The sequence below is a fragment of the Pleurodeles waltl genome, chromosome 3_1 (assembly GCF_031143425.1).
Source record: "Pleurodeles waltl isolate 20211129_DDA chromosome 3_1, aPleWal1.hap1.20221129, whole genome shotgun sequence".
In the NCBI taxonomy this organism is placed as follows: domain Eukaryota; kingdom Metazoa; phylum Chordata; class Amphibia; order Caudata; family Salamandridae; genus Pleurodeles; species Pleurodeles waltl.
The window spans coordinates 1,634,273,248-1,634,296,488 of NC_090440.1; positions in this window are offsets into that span (position 1 = coordinate 1,634,273,248).

The window sequence follows — 23,241 nt, forward strand, 5'->3', positions numbered from 1 at the left end:
TCACTCATCTCTGACAGCACTTAAATTTCATTATGCTGTTCTCCACCAGTGGGAATCAATAAAGAAGAATCCCTTGAATAGGAAAAATTGAATGGTCTGTTATGGCATACACAGCATCTATATATACCTGAAAAGAATGTCTTATTCATTATTGTCATAACACTGTAATAGAGGGACATACAGGATGTAAAAGGGCAAGCCACAAAAGGCCATAAAAACTCTTTGGTGAGCCAAAGCAGACTATAAGAGATTTGGTGATCAGCAGAGACAGGTTGGTCCCCAGTACAAACTGAACGATCTTGTTTGGATATACTCACAGAATCTATCTATCATTGGTTCCAGCCCTAAATTCCTTCCCTGATTTGTGAGACATTTCACGATCACTGGCTAATTCAGGAGTTCTGCAGTTTGCCTAAAATTACCAGCATAATGGTACATATACCCATTGGTTCACATCTCTATGGTTAAGAAAGCTACCATCAGAGACATGGTGGCCCCTTCTTTAATTGAAATGGATTGGTCCCCTGAGTAAGCAGTCTGGGAATTGTTTGTTTCTCATAAAGTCAAAGGCAGTTACAATACATAGGGGGTGATTCTCACCCTGGCGGGCGGCGGAGGCCGCCCGCCAGAGTTCCCCCCTCCAAAATACCGCTCCGCGGTCGAAAGACCGCTGAGGGTATTTTGGGTTTTGCACTGGGCTGGCGGGCGACCGCCAAAAGGCCGCCCGCCAGCCCAGTGCAAAACAGCCTTCCCACGAGGACGCCGGCTCAGAATTGAGCCGGCGGAGTGGGAAGGTGCGAAGGGTGCAGTGGCACCCGTCGCGTATTTCAGTGTCTGCAAAGCAGACACTGAAATACAAAGTGGGCCCCTCTTACCGGGGCCCCTGCAGTGCCCATGCCATTGGCATGGGCACTGCAGGGGCCCCCAGGGGCCCCACGGCACCCCATACCGCCATCCTGTTCCTGGCGGCAGAGCCGCCAGGAACAGGATGGCGGTATGGGGTGTCAGAATCCCCATGGCGGCGCAGCTAGCTGCGCCGCCATGGAGGATTCTACAGGGCAGTGGAAAACCGGCGGGAGACCACCGGTTTTCCCTTTCTGGCCGCGGCTGAACCGCCGCGGTCAGAATACCCTGTGGGGCACCGCCAGCCTGTTGGCGGTGCTCCCTCCAACCCTGGCCCCGGCGGTCCATAACCGCCGGGGTCAGAATGACCCCCATAGTGTCCTAGAAAGGGTATGATCCCTCAGATAGATCTTGGGGCCCAAGTCTATAATTCATTATAATTGTTTCATGCACCTTGCGTAATCCTGTCGTTCCACCATTATTTACCTAATAATCCAGGTCCTGATTTGACGGGGTGCAGTGGACCTTTTGGGGGGGTAGTAATATCAGAAATTCTTGAGTTCATACTCCCTTAGGATCTTGTCCATTAGGGACGCTGCTGCATTTTTCAGTCTCCATAATACAAGCTTGCTCTGGGCCGGCTTTGGAGACTAAGGAATATGGCATAGAGGTGGCTGGAGATGTGAAGTAGAGTGAAGCCACAGGATAACACAGATCAGTGCATCCTCTGTAAGGTCAAAAGATCCAGAACATTCCGGAGAACCCAAAACATTCCAAAAAGCTGAAACATTCTAGAAGTGGTTGAAAGGTTCTGGATCTGTTACTTCTCGGACAATAAGAACTGGAAAAACACTAGTCCCAGTGTTACACTTTGCCTGACAAAAGCAGTTGATGGGGCTGTAAATATACACATAATTCACACAGTTTGCATTCCTTGCACCTTTTTGTATTACTCCCTTTTGGTTCCTCTAATGGTTAGGTCATCTCAGCTTAGCACTTTCTTCCACAGATACTGAGCTCTGCTTGCCGCTATTCATGAATTCTTACTCCACCGTCAAATTCTGCAAGTCATTTTGGCTCTTGGCATCTCCACTATTGGAGGTGGTTCTTAGTATTCTTTTCCTACACTTTATCAGGGTCACCTGGAAGCTTGTCATTTCCCCTTCACTTTCAACACTAGGTAAGCGATTCTACTGATACTCTCAAGTGATTGTATCTTGTAATGCACAAGTATATATAGAATAATGATATATTGTTTTATAGGATTTTGAGGGTTACTAGTCAGTCTATTCCATACCGACGGTCCTTTCTGCATGCCTTCCATTAGTCTGTGCTTCTGAGGTCAGTGGGCAGGGGTGTTTATAGAGCATTTTTTCCTCTCTATTTTCCTTCTCCTTTTTCCCTTTGTGCAGTCGCTTTAGATTCTATAATCTATTCGATTTCTTATTTGACTGAGAGGGGAAGGAGCGGGGTTAGCTTTGGAGTCCGTGGCCTAAATTGTAGTGATATATTGACACTCGGGATCCATGGGAAAAGTTCAGAAGCATTCAGGAGAGTCCAAGAAACTCCACACATTCCTTATCAGTCTCACATTTATCAGGTTTGCAAGATAAATGATGTTACTAAAGTCTTGGCTCAAATATTCTCGATGTTCTGCAAATCCAAATAGAGCAATACAATTTGATTCGAAATATCAGAGAATAGAAATTCCCTAAAGCACTGAAACACAGCAGGAGCATTGCACAACCCAAATGATGTGAAACAGTATTCAAAATGCTCAAATGGGGGGAGGAAAGGCATTTTCTGTGTGTGTATGTTTAACTAATTCTAAATACATAATAAATAAAGTTTATTAAAGACTTGTGCTCCATGGACTGACTCCAAAATATCCTTTATAAGAGGCAAAGGATATTTATCCTTGATTGCAATATGTGCTAAGCCTAGTCTGTAATCAATATGAGGTTGAAAAGCTTTACCTTTCTCAGGTACAAAAAACAAAGGTGCCCCTGTAGGTTATTAAACCATTTTGCAAGTTCTTCTGTAAATAAGATTTTAGCATCTCAGTCTTTTTCTAGATTGGGACTGAATAAGTACAAAATGAGCTGTAACTCAAATTGGATTAGTATTCCCTGTGAGGGAGAAGTGAATAAATGTTAGCCTTAGCAAAACCTGGAGAAAATGCATGGTTCTGCAGTGACACTCAAGAAACGTTATCTACTATGAAATTGCATATAGAGTCCTTTATCTCAGCATTTGATATCCAGTTTCTTCCTGAAGCATAATCATGATCATAAAAGAACTGTGATAACAAAGGCAATGGTCGAGTACACCAATTGACTTATGGATAATGCCTCTTTAACAAATGAATACAAACAAATACAGAGTAATTGGGGCACAAATAATGACAAACAGTTGTCAGGAAGCATGGCTGGAGATACTGCTGACTGCTTCAGAGTAGGGTAGTGATACTCCAATCCCTCTGGCACCGACTCAATAAGAGGGAACCCTTGTAGTGTTTTGCTGTCTGGAAGGAGGCTTTCCATGAATAGAGAACACATGATGCAACATTGTTCTGATAATGAACTACATTTTCCAGGAAGGTGATGAACTTTCACATAGTTTGGAAATGCAGTTGTTGTCTTGGATTCTGGGTGTAACGTCCCTCATGATGCATGGCCTCTTTGCTAGGTAATTGTGATACAAGGTTATTGAAGCTCAGACCTTTCTCAACAGATCTAGGATTTGTTTACTGAGAAGAATTGCTTCCTTTGAAGTTGTTGGAATAACATTGGTAATGCAGAGGAGTATTCTGAAAGTTAAGGCTGAAGTGGAAACGATCTTGAACTATATTTGATCATTTTAAATTAACTTTCTAAAGACTGTAGGATTTTTGTGTTACCTTTGAGATTTATCCTGTGATGGAAAAGAAGTGATTCTTATGTAAGGACTATTTCGCTAATTCTATGTATACATGTCAATACATAAGCTGTTAGAGGTCTAATGTAGCTTATATAATTTCCTGAAACAAGAATTATGTAAAATTAATGTTTGATAATTACTTTCCAGTGCCATGAAAGTCAAGTAGAAATTATCACTCCTCTTCCTACAGAATACAGTTATAAAGCTTAACATAAATGTGAGATAATCATCTCTTTTATTTTTAATTTTAGGAATTGCAAGTTCCAAATCAAAGAACAGAGACTTGGTTTCACAGTGATATTGCTAAGGTGTATGTATTCACTATTACAGTTAGATGTAGGATTTTCATAGCATGTTACTTAATACACGTTTTGCCTTTAGGCATATACAATGTCCTCCAAACATCAGTACTTTGCAGAGGTGGTGTGTAAGAGTAGTGGAGTCTAGCATGTCTGTTTTCTCTCTTTTTCCATTCCTGTTTCCCTGCTTCTACTACTGGTCCTCATATTCATGTATATTTGATCATTGTTAGATGTAGTTAGAGATAAAAAGTGCATTACAGCTGTTGGGTCAACAGTACAAAGTTAGTGTTTTCTTCTTTATGATCCTCCAAATGAGACTTGCAATGGAAATGATGCCTCTTCTATCATACCCGAAGTTAATGGTGAGCTAGCAACAGCATGATCACTTCATGAGTCTTCTTCACTCTCACAAATGATATTTTAGTGGCTCTTTCCTCGGCAATGATTTGACAGGGGCAGAGGCATTAACAACCTTCCCTTTTTTCTCCTGACAATCAGTAGAAGCAGCAAATTATTATCAATATTATTCAGAAAAGATCCTATTCACTTCTGTTCCCTTCTTATGAGATGATTGGGTTCTTTCAGCATTCATCTCAGCAATTGTAGCTACTTAATCATCACAACATAGAAATAGCCTAGGCTTTTGAGGGCTCTCCTTTTTATTTTTAGTCAAAGGACCCTCACAGCTCCTAGATGCGTAGGCTGTTCTTGAGACAATGGGTCCCCTGAAACCGATGAATGACCAGAAAAAGAAACTCTTTAAAAAATATAATAGTCTCCTGAAGACTTCCTTCTTTCCTTTTCTTTCTCTTGTAATCTTTGGTTAATTAACAGCACTAAATTCATAAGTTCAAAAAATGAACTAGGCGAGTGCAAAAGGGATCTCTTTGTCCTTGATTTCCTATTTCTGTGTTACTTTCAACCCTTGTAGTTTTCGCTAGCAATGATCGAAAATGACCCCAATAAGTCAACACATCCATTCCACCTGAATATCACACAGTGCATCCTCAGCAGAATACTGCGGATCAGGACTTTCAAACATCTTAAATTCTGGTAGGAAAATATAAGATCACAAATAAGCATATATTTATTTTATTAAAGGAATTGCCTAGGCAAATGCAGATCCACTATTTTTAGGGTTGAGCGCACAAGCGCTCTGTCCCTGGTGTAATCTCTCTGTGGGCTTTTAACCACTGCCATCAGTTTCGTTGGTTCGTGGGCTTGTCTTTTAAAATTCACTTGATTTCATTAGTGATAGGCATGCATACGTCATGCCTTTTCCGGTGTTTAGCCCTCCTCGAGCTCATCGGCCAACTACTGAAAACATATGAGGCTCCATGTTTTCCGTATGATTTCTGTACTACTTTTTAGGGTCGAAAGCGCAAAGCGCTCTGTCCTGTTGTAATCTTTCTGTGGGCTTTTAACCACGCCCATGTCATGCCTATCAGTTTGGTTGGTTCGTGGGCTTGCCTTTTAAAATTTGCTTGATTTCATTAGTGAAAGGCATGCATACGTCATGCCTTTTCCGGCGTTTAGCCCTCCTCAAACACACCAGCCAACTACTGATTCATATGAGGCTTCATGTTTTCCGTATGGTTTCTGGACTACTTTTTCTCTTTGTTTCGTGCGATACTGCTGGGCGGTCGTCGAGAGCTTTGCATGACATCGATACTGTTACAGGATATTTGCACTTTTGCTGGTTACATGGATAATTGCACTTTTGCCAATACGTTTCACTGCAAGACAACTTCTGTTTCCTTTTGTGTGTCTGCTTCGCGCTCATGTTGGCTGTCGGCTTGCTTAGGTGAAACTGTTTTACTTTTCATTTTCAGTTTATGTGGCAAGAAAAGTCGGGTTACGAGTTTACAACGCTAATAAGTTTTAACTTGAGCAAACGCAAGACCCATTGCATTGCAAATGCTTTTTAGGAGTGTGAGCGAGATGGGGTGGAAGAGTTGGACAAAAATAAACACCACTCTTTTATGTTTTAAAGAGTAGGTATGGAATCGACTTACAGTGCCCATGTCAGTTTATAATTTCCAGCTGTTACTTTTTAACATTGCTATTCTCAACTGTACTTAGAGCAACTGGAATGATGACATTATGCTGTTGTAGTGTTTTTCGTGTAATTATGGATTTGCCCAACTTAGCACATATTCCACTATCTTGCTAAAATTGTGCAGCACAAAAAAACTTGTTCTAGCTAAGGTTGTTCAAAAGTTTCTGAAACAAGAGTGGCACCCTGCCTGAACACAGTGACAAGCGCTTTGCAAAGGTTTACTGGCTGTCTTTCATTTGGTGATTGCTGTATTAAGATGATATGCTGTTACTAGTAAGGAGACAGTGTAGCCTAGACATTATTAAGGTCTCCAGATGATGGACCTGGAGGAGGAAGATAGAAGGACTTTTTGCCTGCATCGTTTTATATTTTTTTATGTAATTATTTCAGCTTGGAAATAATGAGTTCTTCTTTGCCTTGAAAATGATTTATTTCATTGTTAGTGCACATTTGTATTTCACTATTACAGTTGTGTCTTAAATCATACAGTGGCTGCTAGAGAAACACTTACATTACACGTACGCAATGTAGAATTCTGTTCTGTAGAGTTCTTTCTTAATGGAAGGAGTTGTTTGTCGAGACCCAAGTGATGTCACATAGCTGTACAACCTCCCTGATATATATTCAATAAAAGAGGCCCATCTTTTATTCTAACGAGTTTGTACACGTACTTTTATTGAATGTGCTCAGCAGAAAACTACCAATTTTGGGCACTTTTCTTGTCTCACACACACTGTTTTACTTTTGGAGCTAGAAATGACTCTGTTAATTAATGAAGTAGTGTTAGAGTTTTCAATGCAAGGCAAAATCATTATTTGCAAGTGAAAAACACTTTCAAAGGTATCTGGAAAATATGTACACGTGTAAATTAAGAACCTTTAGTATTTTGCAAAACACATGGAATCCATTTCGTAACAATGTACATTAAAATATCAAAATAGTAAGATAGTGAAGACGCAGAGTGTGCTGCAAAAGTGCTACCAAATAGTGGCAGTATCATTTAGTTAACTCAGTTGCATAATTTGGTGTGTCCCCTCACTCCTTAACTTTAGAGGCTATTCCTATATTATATGGTTATTATATTTTTTTACTGAGACATATCTGACTGGTTGAAAGGATAACCAGTAACATTGCTATCTGTTCAGCCACTCCTTCAACCAATTAGAATAGCACCCTATGTCAGGTCCATTTTGATTGGCGGTTGGCAGCCAATCAGAATAGTCCTAGGTCGAGCTATATGTGACTTAGGTGTGGGCCAGCAATTTTATAGTGGTCCATTAACTACTACAGGACTACTGTCTGCTGTTCATGTTCTTTTAATAATAGGAGGAAGTGGATCCACTGAAATGGCAGATTCAGTATGGACTTACTTTCATCTACTGCAACTGAAGAGTGGCAAATTGCCTAACGCTAGTTGGATGGTACATTTCCTGCTGTTAGAGAGAGGAAATTGCAGAATTGGCCACATGTCAGTTGCCTTGTGTCCTACTTACTAGTGGCCTAAGAGAAACCTACATCCCTGAAGTTGAGGAACTGTATGTAAAGTTCCCTGGTTTCACTGAGGCATGGCTTCAATCCTCTGCAACAGACTGCTTACAAAACGTGCAGAATATCAGGCTGCAGATAATTGTTCCCCACTGTCACTCAGGGAGGTGCAAATTCTGACTGGAAACTCAGAAACACAACAGCTATCACTGGACAGCTCTAATGATCTCCTATTCCTGCTTCTAGGAGGTACCCACCTGAGTATAAGTTCACTATTTGAGGTAAGGAATGTATTATTCTGTTTTCATGTGTGTGCAATTGTGAAACCTTAAACTTAAAACTCAATTGCTTTTGAAGAGAGTTCCCGCTAAGTATTATGCATGTGACCATTGCATTAGCCCACTTTTAGGAGATGATAGGCTTGGCTTATTTACATAAAGTGTCTATTGTGAAACATATGTTGAACAGTAACTTGGCACATGCTTGCCTCTCCCACTGTAGGGCACTTCTATGCCCTATATACATTTATGGTACTATGCCCTTTCTGGACCAAACAGTATGTATTCATGTCATGTCTACCCTTAGTGGTGGATGCTAGGATGATGCAACACCAATGGAGAGGGTCTGAAGTAGGGACAAGAAACGATAGGTTTGTGGGCTGTGGGGATATCAGGCGAGAGATCTCGGTGTCTTTTGGGGGCACTTATATCAGTTGTAGCCTGAAGTTCAGTCATTTCCCCAGTGTGAAGTGGCAGCATTGCAAAGGGCTGGCCGAGCCGTGGTGTGCAGGTAGGCGACGGTGGTGCCAGGCGTGGAAGTGCAGTGTCTGCTGAGGGCTCCTGCCGTCAGCTGTGGACTGGAGCTCACCGCCTGGTCCAATTTGAAGAGATCGACCTGGTGGAAAAGGTCAGAGTCTCCTGTGATACACTGGAGGACAACGGTGGAGACTGGGCAATGTGGAGTCTGCTGGGACACCGTAAGCTTCAGCCTATTTCGGAATATTTACCAGAAACATCGCCATCGGGGCAATTAACATGTATAAAAAGGCAAAATGTTTTTTTTTTAAACAGGCTAATTTATTTTGGCATTTCTGTCTGTTAATAAAGCCAATGGGAGATTTGATCAGATTTGTTTTCACTAAGTATTCTTTCATGCTATTAAAAATGAATCTTAGCATTGCCATTATCTGACAATATGTGAAGAGCACATTGTTCTTAAAAGGCTGGTTACAATAATTCATCTACACATAAACTCCGATTCCCGCCAATTAGAGAGATGTTTTCCTTCATCGAGCAATTAATGAGAGGGAGGCAGAAATGTGAAATGCAGTATAACGTGCGCCATATGCTAAATAGAGACGGGTGCTGCTTGGCATTCTGCAGCAGGTTCAGTGATTGTATTAAAACAGTCTACATTAATATTTTGGCACTTTGCATAATTATCTTTTTTTGTTGAAAAGGTGTAAAAAGCCGCTAAACTGATTAATTTTGATTGATGTTTTTGCCGCCAATAATGGCATTCCATTGCTCATGATGCTAATTGAGGTGCATAATAATTCAGTCCATGTATTGGATTTTTCTGTCAGCAACGTAAGGCTGCCCTACCAGCTATCTTTTGAAGGTCGTAAATGTACTGGAGTTTGCGCAGTGTGCTGTGGGCATCATTGGATTTCCCCGGCTTTTGCCTGCTCTCCTGCTGTGTTAAATTAATTTGCTTCTTTCAAAGCTGTGTCCAGAAGCGTGGCCCACAGTGTATCTGTACACTCCTAGCTCATTTCTGATCATCAGCTCGGTGACCATTAACTGAGGTCACAATTGTAGTGCTCATGCTTACCATTTTACTTTTTTTTTTTTTTGCAGTTTTATTTAGCGCAAACTGGGCCTGAAGGTATTGGAGCTCTTTACATGAACACCAGTTACTTTACACAAGGACACGCTATTTTTTTGGTTTCGCCTGCATGGCGCTGTTCTTGCAAAATCTCTTATAAATAAAAACAAATCTTAAAAGAGGCTTAGAGCCCACCCAATACTTACCTTTCCTATCCATTGGTTGGCTCCCACGTCACTCTCATTTCCTTGCTTCCCATTGGCCAGTGCTCCTTCTGGGCTCTGGCTTTCCTCCCTCTGGGCTTGGAATTTTTGTCCATGCTGTGGACCATGTGCTGCTTCCTGTAGTCAGTGCCCTTCCGCTGGCCGCATGCTTCCCAACGTACCTTTTTGTTGCCTTTACACATGCACTTTCTGAGTGCATGTGTCTGCAGCCTGTCAGCCCAACTCTGCTGTTTCGTGCTTTCCTGATTCTCTTCCACCCTCTATGATCTTGCCTAAACTTCCTTCCCTCAGTACCCCTTTGTATTGCTTGCCAGTCCTGCCCTATTCCCCCTTCAGCTGTACACCACCCTGATGCCCCCTTTATCCCTCCCAACTGTCAAAACCAAAAGAATGGGAGCCTGTACAGTAAAGGAGAACAGCAGATGCTGTAGAGGGCATGAATAATGCAGAACTACTGTGTAGGGAAATGCCTCCCTTGGCATGGTTACCGCCTAACTTTTTGCCTTTTGTTGGTGCCAGTTATGATTGAAAGTGTGCTGGGACCCTGCTAACCAGGCCCCAACACCAGTGTTCTTTCCCTAAACTGTACCTTTGTTCCCACAATTGGCACAGCCCTGACACACAGATAAGTTCCCTGTAAATGGTACCCCTGGGACCAAGGGCCCTGTGGCCAGGGAAGGTCTCTAAGGGCTGCAGCATGTATTATGCCACCCTGGGGACCCCTCACTCAGCACATGCACATTGCCTCTCAGCTTGTGTGTGCTGGTGGGGAGAAAATTACTAAGTCGACATGGCACTCCCCTCAGGGTGCCATGCCCACCTATCACTGTCTGTGGCATAGGTAAGTCACCCCCTCAAGCAGTCCTTACAGCCCTAAGGCAGGGTGCACTATACTACAGGTGAGGACATAGTTGCATGAGCACTATGCCCCTACAGTGTCTAAGCAAAACCTTAGACGTTGTAAGTGCAGGGTAGCCATAAAGAGTATATGGTCTGGGAGTCTGTCAATTACGAACTCCAGAGTTCCATAATGGCGACACTGAAATCTGGGAAGTTTGCTACCAAACTTCTCAGCACAATAAATGCACACTGATGCCAGTGTGGGATTTATTGTAACATACACCCAGAGGGCATCTTAGAGATGCCCCCTGAATACCAGTCTGACTTTTGGCCCTCCTTTGACCTCTGCACCTGACTGGCTCTGTGTTGCAGGTGCGGTGGCTTTGGGGTCGCCTTGAACACCCAACGGTGGGCTGTCTATGCCCAGAAGACTGACTGTGTATGTGCTTTACTTACCTGAGAAACCTAACCAAACTTACCTCCCCCAGGAACTGTTGATTTTTGCAGTGTTCACTTTTAAACTAGCTTATTGCCATTTTAACCTAAACTGTGTGTACTACTGTTTTAAATCAAAGTTCTATACTTACCTGTGTGAAGTACCTTGCATTTTATGTACTTACCTCAAATCTTGAATCTTGTGGTTCTAAAATAAATTAAAAATATATATTTTTCTATATAAAAAACTATTGGCCTGGAGTTAAGTCTTTGAGTGTGTGTTCCTCATTTATTGCCTGTGTGTGTACAACAAATGCTTAACACTACCCTCTGATAAGCCTACTGCTCAACCACACTACCACAAAATAGAGCATTAGTATTATCTAATTTTGCCACTATCAACCTCTAAGGGGAACCCTTGGACTCTGTGCACGCCATCTCTCACTTGAGATAGTATAGACAGAGCCAACTTCCTACATACTGCTTCTTGTGTTTTGTTTTTAAAGTACATGAAGATTAAGCGATTTGTCCAGGATCACAGGATGTTGAGGTTGATTATGTTAAATGCAAACAATGCATATTTTCATGTCTTTAGTGGGTTAACAAAAACGTGATTTTAAAAGGCCCAACTTTTCAATGTGCTATGGACCGGCATTCCTTTCTGATAGTAGAAAGTTCAAGCTGCTGTGTGCAGTTATGGTGTGTGGTGCTGCAAAAACACCCATGAACACAAAGGAGTATGGAGGGGACGAGAAACAGGACAAACTTTTGGTTGCACCCTCTTTTGTTGTAATCCTGTTAATATTCATCTGGGATAGTTCATGAAGACCGTTAATTAGGAACCTATGTTGGGGGTTCCTACTTATGGAATAGGTGGTCTCACACACATAATAGTGTCATGCTTCACCATTGGCCACCTATCCCCACTCAGGTAGGACAATGCCACTTGGGCGGACTCAACCTCATGGTTAGATAAACCCAGAGGGAGTTCTTAGATATGGTTTTTCAGTGATAATACAGGGATCCAGTCATCTAATAAAATTACCTAACAGATAACCAGTGTAAATCACACCTTTAATAGTGGTGTCTGTTGGTAAAAATAAAAACAGGAAATTTACTTTTTTTAGTATAATGACTCACTATGTCAATACTATCAATAAGGCCAACATGTTTCTGCCTTCACGCTAAGCCATAACTGGTCAGGGGCATTCTTCAGGGCCAAAAATCCCTATCAATTCTTGTGTATGGTGGAACCTATTCTGTCCTACTAGCGAGAGGCTCTACTTCACATACAACATACTCAATGCCAAAACATGGAGGTACAGTAAACTTTAAGGGGCTGCATGCCCCTGACGTGGGTTGGAGGTGATGCCCCCCAAACACAAACACCCCCACTCTGTTTTTACATTTTGCACAGTAGTGCGGGATGCTGTGCAACATGGCTTAAAGGTAAAAAAGGGCTGTAACATAGTGAGCTCCAGGCCTGTCCTAGAGTTTTTTTCACTTTAAGCCATGTCGTACAGCAGCTCAACTGTTGTGCAATACTTAAAAAACAATGACAACGCCAATAGATTTTGCATAGGCTAAACCTAATGGCTTTTCCAATCCTTGTCTTTTTAAGGTAAGGGTACAGCAAGTGTTTTGCCTAAATTCACACGATGTAGAGCCGAGACTCAAACTTGGTACAGCGGTACCAAAGTCAGCAGCTCAGCCCGTAATGCCACATCCTCTCCCTTAACTACTTTAATTTAAAGAGAATGCTTGCAAATTAGTGAGATGCTGGGTGACTCAAGTCTTAACCAGGTTAGGAATTAAACGCAGACAATACTTTATTCGCACAATGGGTTTTTATTTAACAATGGTCACGAGTAGCAAACACATATTGAGTTAATGACTATAATGTTGATTCATGCACTGATTACCGCTTATTTTTGACTGATAGTACACCGAACAAAAATAGTATCGATATGTGTAACAATAGACCCATTGATTTTGTAATCCCAATGGGGCTGGCCATTACTTTTATGGGCAGCATTCAGATTAGCAGGCACTCAGAAAGATGACCTTACTCGTACACTATGAGATGGAAAATGCACATGAACTTTTAGATCTGTAGGATATATCCTGAGTTTTTAGAACATTTTAAAAGTATGAAAGGTTAAAAAGGCCTGCCAAAAATGCTTCGTGAACCCGTTGAGCTTCTCTAATGTTTTATTTTCGGACTGCTGGAACATCCAAGCATCGGTTTCTTTTCTGTCACTTTGCATCCTTCTACAGTATTGTGGACTTTGCCTTTCACTAGGTCACAAGTCCTAAAAAAACAAGAAGTGAGGGGACTAACCAAGTTAGGCAGTAGGCAAGTGACCTCATGGTGCGTGACTTCGTAGTGCATGACATCACACATGGCATCACAGGAAGTGACATTACAAGAAGTGACATCAGACCTAAAGACCTCAGACATATGTTTAGCAGGTCTATCGTGAGTATATTATGAGTATATTGCGTGCATTGCAATATTTAACCAATAAGACTCTCTGTTGGACTGTGCCAAAAAAGTGACACAACCGTGATTCAAAATCTGGGCCTCTGTTTATATTTATAGTTTTTAAAACTGTGCCACAAAGAAATTGCCAGCAAGGAGAAATGTGGCAATAAATCTGTTCAACTTATTTCATTGCAAAGTCTGCATTGTAAAATATCTTATGGGGTTAAGACACCTGCTGCAAAGATCTTTGTGTACCCAGTAAATCTCAGGGAATAATAATAATGATAACTCTAGAGGTTAATGTATTTGCTGGAGAGATCTATGTTTTGTCTAGTCTCAGTTTTGAATAAAGTAGAATGGAAGGGTAATATGTTTCCAGCAAGGCATATCATGTAATACGCAGATGACAGATTTTTCTTTTATATAGGTTGGAAAGTAGGTTACTGCTTTTAACACAGAAATCATTTTGTTACTTGCAGTCAGTTCATACATTGTAATCCTTCTAATATAGCACAGTGGGCTGTGAAGGACTTGTGACTCCTACACATTGTAACCCTCACTGTCTTATGTAACACATCTTGTACATTGATTTACTCACATATGATTAATTTTCATTGTATAATGTGTACATGTGATGGAAGGCACTAGACAGCTCCCAGCCAGAATACTCCAACAAAAAGAGGCCTGAGGGCCCCCTTAAATTCGGCCTTTGTTTTGGGCCCAGCTTGAATTTAAAATAACAAAGGCCCCTTGCTGCCTGAATGGAAGCAGACAAAGTGCAGGTGCTTTTGAACGTGTCCCGTTGTGTGAAAATTACACCAGGCGGAGTTTACCGTAATTCCGTGGGGCCCATCTTCTTGGCAGGGTAGACAGCGTCCACAATTTGAAAAGTGTGGGTCGATGCTGTCTACACCCGTGTACCCTCGACTTATGCACGGCCTATATCTGAAAGGGGACAGGGTTCAAGACGTTTAAAGCTCCAGAGTCCGCTTGAACCTCTGGTAGGTGTTACCCTGCAATGTGGAAAGATAAAATGTACATTGCCGTCAGGGCCACTGAGACTGTTACATTCTCATTTACGTTTCTATTGTGGACAGTCCCAGTCTGTAGAATGTGTTGAAGCAGTGCTCGTCATACTCCGTGTCCACATTAGTAGCAACACCATATCTCGAAAACATTTTTGTCTCCAAAATCGAGATGTGCCAACACAGTTGTGTCCTCAAAGGCTCTACATGCAGAGTGACAAAGGAGGCTTGTGACACCCTCAGATGCCAGGGCACAGAAGCACTGTCACCCTCTTGGCAGCTTCCTGAGTTCCTAAGATGTTTTAGGCCTCAGTGAGTTCTGGTTCAAGTGCCCTGAAAACACGGACCTCGTGAACTGTTTCTGCCTTCTTAAAAGCATCCTGGCCTTAGGTCGCTTTCTGGCACTGCATCTCCTTTACGGCCTCACTACGAGCTGGGAGAACCGGAATTCCTTCGTGGATTTCGCCCTCCATGATCACAAATGCCCCAGTGATGTCACAGCTTGGGTGCAGGAACACCTGACCTGATTTTACTGAGCAGGAAAACTAGAGAGTAAAATGGCTTCAGGCTTCGCTGCAACATCAGCAAGGCCTCTCCTTCTGCCCCACCCGATCACTGCGGGGCAGTGGTACAAGCCCTCAGAGTTTGTGGTAAATTTGAACTTTAAACCCCACGGAATTGGTTCAAAAGATAGACAATATATTCTTGATAATGTAATATATATTTTGCATTAAATAGTATTTAATATTAATATTAGCACTATGAACTCTTGCCCCCGGGTCTCTGTTTATTTATGATGATGAGGCCTACAAAAAAGGTGAGGCTGAAACCCATCTTGACTGCAGAAACATTCTAAATAATTAAAATCGGTAAATAGCCATATATCTGACAAATGGCCAGAGGCTACATTTTTCACATTCCATGAATTATCCTCCCATCCCAGTTTATATACACATGTAAATAACTGCATGTGGTTTCATGTGAATATGAGTAAGGATCTTGTATGTAGCGGTACAATGCATATTGTTTTAACGCATTGTAAAATATGTTTTCAATATAAAGTTCATAATTAAGTACAAAACAATCTAATGTTTAATGTCAGTGCTGTTCTTTGGCAGGGAGATGAAAGGTCAGGATGATATTTACTAACAACAACAATCAATATTGGCATTCCAGTACAGAGCACAGATATAGGAATTCAATTTGTGATTTGAAAAGTGTACCTGATTTATCCCCAGAGGGAATATTTATATACAGTAATATAATTTAAATTTTCCATTTGGTGTAGGGTTAAGGGGATTCCCCAAAACAATCCTGAACCCCTTCCGTTGGTGGACTACAAGAACGTTAAGAACCCCAGGACATTCCATGACATTCTTTAGTTGTATCCATTATTACCACTTGTACCAGAAAATGTTAATGAAGAAATTGCAGTTGTCAAGAGAACCTCTTTCCATCCTTATGTGAAAGTGGAGGTTTCAGTGCTCTGACAAACAGGTTTCCTGGGGTGTATATATCCCATCATACATCTGATCTGATTTTGCATTTAAATTAAAGCATAGGTGAGCATTTGGTGGGATGCCTTGGTTATATCAGGTGTCAATGTCCCTCTCTGTTGTCGCTGCAGGCATTTATGGCCTAACATGCATAATTTAGCGTCTGCTGTGTGTTCTGAAATGAGACATGACAGGTGCTTGACTGGCTCCACGGGGCTCAGGTTGCGCACATAGCTAATTTCAGAAACACATTTTGGAGTTTTATGGGTTTTTTTTTTTCAAAAGAGCAGGTTTTTGTAACACACTTATAACAGGATGACAACAAATATGCACGCAAATGTTTGGTTTTCTGACAAAGCGTATTTGTTCTATTGATAATAGTGAGCATCTTTTATACCGCCTATTCTCTACGTTTTCATTCTGAATCTATTTACATCAATGTAGGTTTTTAGTGTGTATTCACACTATTGAGTATGTCTACCACATGCAACCACTTTTTTGGACGAAGCGGAACTCCCATTCTACCCTACAACCTATGGGGCTAAATTGGTGGCCATTTTGGATATGAAAAATATACACTTAGGGACAAAATAATCCAGTTGTGGGAGGAGATGACGAATGCTGGTCGCTGGCGGCCCTCGGTGCACCTGTTCAAGGCAGGGCCCGTTTTGGCTCTCTACTTAATTCACACCAAACTAATTCGAGGGAAAGGGGAATCAGCAAATTCTTTTTCCGAGATGCTGCTCCGATTGTTCTGGTAAATATTGTGCTTTAGCCCGAAGGAGTGTTCCTGTTAGCCCATTAGCAGTGAGATGCTGGCATGCGCATATGAAAGGCTATCTCTTCCCTGAGCAGTTTCACCCTTGGTTGGCTACAAGAAAAAAGGTGGAACGCCTGGTACTAAATGTTATTTTGTCTCTCACAAGTTTGACAAGGGATAACTATGCCATATGATACCATCAACCATTCCTCACTTTTAAGTCAACAGCATAATATATGGTGGGGCTTGTAGTTTTGCTTTTAACACTGTCAATATGAGCTCAAAACCACAGCGCTATAAGTTAAAAAGCCAGAAGTGGCAAAAGGTGTTATTCGTGACATGGAGCCATTGTGAACTGTGTTTTAACATTTTACAAAGTCTCGTCAATTTCAAAACTGTGTGCTTCACAAATAAATACACAATTAAAATCTGCACACATTTTTTGTGAGGGTTTACTCTTTCACTTACTTCATACATTAAAACTAGAATTTGGTCATGCAAATAATTTTGTCTGTTGTACAGTGGAAAATGTTATACTGAGGTTTACAACAATTGTACAACATAAACAGCGGCAGACCAACCTTACCAACCAACAGGAATAAGTAAAAGACAGATGGCAGTAGCGGGGTACATCACGCAATTCTTACACAGGTCAGGTAGTACATGTGTGCCTAAAACACTAAGGAGGGAGTGAGCGGAGTTAAAAGACTGTTGTATGCTGCCTATAAGGAGCCATAAACATACAAGAAGTACAAAACTCCTGGAAGAAACAGCCAAACCTCTTACTGAATTACTATGCATTCACGTACTCGGGGCCGGCTTTAGGACTGGTGGCGCCCTGTGCGTCAGTTTATTTTGGCGCCCACCCAACCCCATAACCGCCTCCTCGGTTTCACTCACTACCACCCAGCAAATGTGCCCCTCATCTCTCCATCGCTCCCTTTTCACATACATTCATGTTTTTAAAGCACTTGTAAAGGTTGGCTTTACTAATCCACTCAGCTATCCACATAAAATATAGGGGCATATTTAAAAGCCTCTAGCGCCATTCTAATGCCACATTAGCATAATTTTTGCGCTAATGTGGCATTAGAAGGCCAAAAATGCTACGCCATATTTACAAAGTGGTGCAATGCCTGCTTTGCTCTACTTTGTAACCCTTTGTGCTACATTGTGCCTGCGCCAGGCATAATGTATGCAAAGGAGGCATCCCCCTATTAGGATGGCCAAAAAAATGATGCAAAGAAATCTGTCAGATTTCTTTGCATCATTTTTTTCCAGCACTTTCAACACCTGCTCAGAGAAGGCATTAAAAGGAGGCATCCATTGGTTACAATGGACCTCTGGGTGCTTTGCAGGATTAGGGTCAACATTTTTGATGCTAATCCTGCAAAGCGCCGGACTAGCATAAAAATTCTGATGCTAGTCCACTAACTACCACAATGGTGCGCCGTATTTTAACTATGACGCACACATGGTGGCGTTAGGGGGGTACTAAGCGGTGCAAGAAAAGTGGCGCTGTACCATGTGCAGCGCCACTGTTCTTAAATATGCCCCATAGTTCTGTTTTTTGCAGCAGGCATATTAACCACTATGCTACTTTATGGTGAGTCAAAGCTGCAGCTAGACAAAACTCCCATCTCTCTCCCTAGCAGGAACATTAATCACAAGAGGTGTCTTGACATTTTAATTACTTCCTGAAGGCTGGACGCACAAGGAACTTTTCAGCAGGTGCTTTTAAATCGCAAGTTTCGGAAGTTATTGCTAAACACAGTGCCCCCGGGTCAGCGCCCGGTGCGGCTGCACCACTTGCACCACCCAAAAGCCGGCCTTGCACGTACTCATCCTCCTAGACCTAGGGTGGTATGCTACATGATTAAGTTTCACGATTTAGCACCAGGAAGCATCAGAGTCTACTACTGTTCACTAATTTACTGTCTCCTAGTTATGGGTTTCCTAATTTAGTGATGTTATTTGTGCCCCTTTTGTCAATATTCATGTTTTCTTTTTGGTAAAATGTTAGATCTGTATTGAAATTGTGTTTGGGTTAGTTACATTTGTTTTTATTAGTGTCTCTCCACCACAAGAAAAAACACAAGAGGGTCAAGCAAGGGACCCTGCTTCTCTTTTCTGTTCATATGTTTCGGTATTCCAATATTGCTTCTACAGAGTGAATCACCTTCCTCTGGGCTATGGGGCCTGGTATCTTACATCAAATATCGTGAAACAGGCCCTGGTTCACAGGACGTTTTGAATGTGCATTTAATATATCATTTCTTTTCTCATAATATAGGGCATAAGCAGTGCAAATACCCTTTCTTTATGGAACAGGTTCAGTGTGGGCAGAGCTTCCCTTCTTCAGAGGCCAGGAACACCAAGGGTAACAGTGGCAGAAGCTTTTCCCATCACAGAACACATACAAGTTCAGCAGTAATAGTGCGAGCTTTGCTTCCACACAGAGCAGCTACAGTACGGCACAGCAAGCTTTCCTCTCTCACAAGGACATTGAGTGCAGTCTACCATTCCCTGGAGAACAGAACCAGCGGAGTGCACTAGTGCAAGCTTTTAATGCTTACAGAACAAATACAGTTAAGGCAAGAGTCTTATATAGGTTACAGACAGAGCTCTGGAGCAGGTGCTTAACTCGCTGTGAGGAATGTATAAGTAGATGAGTTAGTAAATATGCAAATTCTGACATCATTCTCATTTTGGTGACATTCCACATCAGCTTCCTGAAAGTCCTTCGGCTGTAACTAGCAGCCACATGTACAAAGATCTGGTTGTGTGACTCGCAAACTGTGAGTCGCAAAACCGGATGTACAACAGTGTCAAAGACACTGTGATTGGCAATGGGGTCGCAAATGACCTACCTCATGAATGTTCATGAGGTAGGTCACAATTTGTGACCCCATTGGGAATGCCCGCCCTCACAGGGATGGTGGCCTGCTGGAGTCAGCAGACCACCATGTCTGTGACTGCTTTTAAATCTAGCAGTTTTTTTTTTTTTAAATACAGCCAGTTTTTCTTAAAGGAAAACGAGATGCATTTCAAAAACAAAAATGAAAAGTTTCCTTTTCATTTTTTCAGAGCAGGCAGTGGTCCGTGGGACCACTACCTTCCCAGAAAAAATATTTTCGCTGACATTCACAAAGGGGAAGAGGTCCCCTGGGGATCCCTTCCTGTTTGCGAATGAGTTAGCACCAGTTTGAAACTGGTGCTAACTGCGATTGTTTTGTGACCGCATTCATGGCCATAAAACAATGCTACATCGCGCTTCGACTCGCAATTAGGAAGGGAATCTATTTTGCGATTCGGTAAATAGATAACCAAATCGCAAAATAGGGTCTCTACTTACCAAAATGTTTTTTTCCTGTCGCAAACGTTCCGATTCTGCGAATCGGGACGTTTGCTACAGGAAAAATGGTACGTACATGTGCCCCTTGGTGACTGGATTTATTCTTTGGCTTTCCATATACTGAGAAGTTGCTGTTACTTAGTAAATCATGGTTATGGAGAATCTCAGCAACAGCCGAAATGCCTGATTTGAATGTTGGTAATAAGCATTCTCCGTGGCACTGGTGGCTGAGTAGCCTTATTTCCAAAACCAATGGTGCACCCCTGAATTGAGGTGTCGGTTGACCGTAGTTTGTCAGCAGTGAAGACTACTCCGTCTCTGACATGGCCAGACTTCTTAAGGCCGTCAGAGAAATAGCTATATGTCCGCCCACCCAATTAAGATGGGCGAATATTTAGCTGTTTTTTACTTTTGCAGCGAAAACCCTGGCAGTAAGGGGCAGTACAAACTAAAAATGCCTCCCTCGCCAAGGGGGGTGGCTCCTATGACGAGATGGGGATATTGTTTTGTTTCAAAAAACACTTTGGGGGTTTTATTCTTTAAGATAAAAATGTTTTGAAACATTACCAAACAGCTCTGTCATGTTTGACGGAGCCGTACAACAAAGTTCCACTACATTTGCAAGAAGCACCTGGACAGCAGTTTCAGTCATTGGATAAAATGGCTGTCGGGTTGACAGACATTTCAGAATTTGGCAGGTGAGTACTCGGTCAGGGCGACGGAGTAATTTACTCCATCGATCTGATGGAGTACAATCCGCCCGCCAAGAAGAAAATCCACCCCTAAGTAACTATGCTCCGGAGAGGCACATAGGTGCCAACCTCTTTCCAAAACGTTTGGGAGGCTCGCGAACCAGGAACTGTGCAATTCCTGCCTCCATGTTACACATGTTCAAAATGTTGATGGCTGCCACTGATGCCATTGATCTGGTTTGCCGAAACTAAAGAATATAGAAGACATTTGAGTTTTGGGATAATGTTTATTGTTAAAGGTGCAGTGCGAAATCACCGGAACTTTTCTGCTAGTTGCCAGGGGGATTTCACATTCTGCTCTGTCTCTCAGTTGCACAAGTGATGGGGAGCCCTGAAACTCACACCACTCACTACAGTGTAAACAACAGACTGCCGACCCAGTACCTGTGACGGCGACGGAACCCGGAAGTTGAAGACGAGATACCACTAATCCCTGAAGATGCTTGGCTAAAGGAAAATGTATCAAATGTTTAAGGGTTGGTTTGTTCGTGTGCTTGCAGCTCAAATGTTAGGAGAACACCTGCCTGCTTTATTTACTCATTTCAGTTACAGGGAAACGATGTTAGCTCTTAATGACAAATAGGAATTAATAATTTAGCAACCACGGACGTATTTTGTTGCAGTCTAGGCAGAGGAACTGTGCACCTCGACTGAACCCCGGTGAACTACACATCTTTAGCAATGAATTCTTTAATAGAGCGATTGCTAAGGACCCACGCGCCTTGGCGCACCCAATGTCCGTTGTAAGGGGACTGGAAGCAACATTTCGTGTGAGGGAAGAACATTCCAAGAAGCGAGGTAGGTGCTTAACAAAGGGCGTTATTCTTACCTGAAGGATAAATCGGGCCTACGGCGTTAAATGGCGAATCAGACTACACCGCGTTTTCTCGAGCATCTTTGTGTTTGGCTTTAGCAGTGCAGGGGCGTAACACACGCCCCCGCAGCCCCTGCGGGTGCCCCAGGCTTTCCCATACCGGAGGAGGGTTCTCACGCCCCACTAATGTAACTGTGGGGGTGGGGCATTTAGTATATTTTGCAGGGTAGCCCCCTCACTTTTTGTTACACCACTGTAGCAGTGCCGTTTTTATTGTTGGTGTTTTGTTCGTAACCGTTCATTTGTGTATTGTAATATGGTATTTATTGCATATTGTTTCTAGCATTGTCCAGGGCCGTAGCTACCATTAGTGCAGCATATGCAGTGGCACCGGGACCCAGATCCTCGAGGGGCCCATTGAATCTTGCCAATGCTGTATTTTACAACCTTAACAGAATTAAAACGGGCAATTTTACTTGCCTGCAGTAGGGCCTAAGGCATCCTTGCCAACTACTGAGATGCTGTTCCTGTAGCTGCTCCTGTGCTAAAATGTCTCCATCTACATAGTGCAGTTTTTTAAATGTCACATTCAGATTCGTCACATGAATACAGTCCTTTTAATTGTGGGTACTGCTGACATCTGAGGTGTGTGCTCAATAAGCACACGTGGTAGAGTACTGCTCCTAATGCCATTATGTGTCAGTGTGATGTTAATTTGGACTCGGATGCTGCATACTTTAGTTACAAATTACTTATTGAACGTGAGGGCTATTTTGCTCCATTTGTTCAGGTGGTAGCCAAGGATGTGTTGGGGCAACACAAGGTTTTTTTAAATATTTATTTTAAATCTTACCGAATAATTTGTTAGTCAACTCTTTGTTATTCTTGTTGGCTTGAGAATTACTTTTTGAGGCACCTACTGTGCTGTGTTTGGAATCGAGACACCCATCGTCTACATATTGTCAGATGTAGGTGTTACTATGTCGACGTTAACAAGACATCTACTCTAAGACAACAAGATCATCGTAGTTTGGAAAGCTTCAGAAACGTAAGAAGGGGTAGACCTTAGCATCGCTCGTTTCAGATGCTAATGTGGATTTTTTCCTTCGATATATATTAACTATTTCACCAGATTAATTTCTGCATGGCTCCTTGTTTGGTTGAAAGGAGTCGAGCAAGCAGACACGATGAGCGAATCCCAGCCACAGCAGACCGATTGAAGGCATCTGTTTTACAAGTAGCGTTCCAAGGCAGAAGGATGTTAAACACTATTACAGCTTAGCAAGGTCCTGAGGTTGAAATTTGCGAGGCAGTCAATTCAACTCTTCTCTGTGCTTCATTGTTCTGTGCATCAAGCACAATTTTCTCAGTTGTAGCCTGTGTGAATCATGTACTGGGGGTGAGAAGGTAGAGTGAGAGCATTGCTGCGCCCGGAAGGGATGCCTACTGATTGAAGCAACAGACAGGGTCCCTTCTTCTCTGTTTGTGTGGATCAGGCAAAATAAGTGATGCTTCCTTATGGTGTGCTGTAGAATAGTATCTGATCATATAGTCCACGATCATGGTCCTCCCATACAGAAAACCCTGCGGATAAATGTATTAGACTTTGCCACATATGGA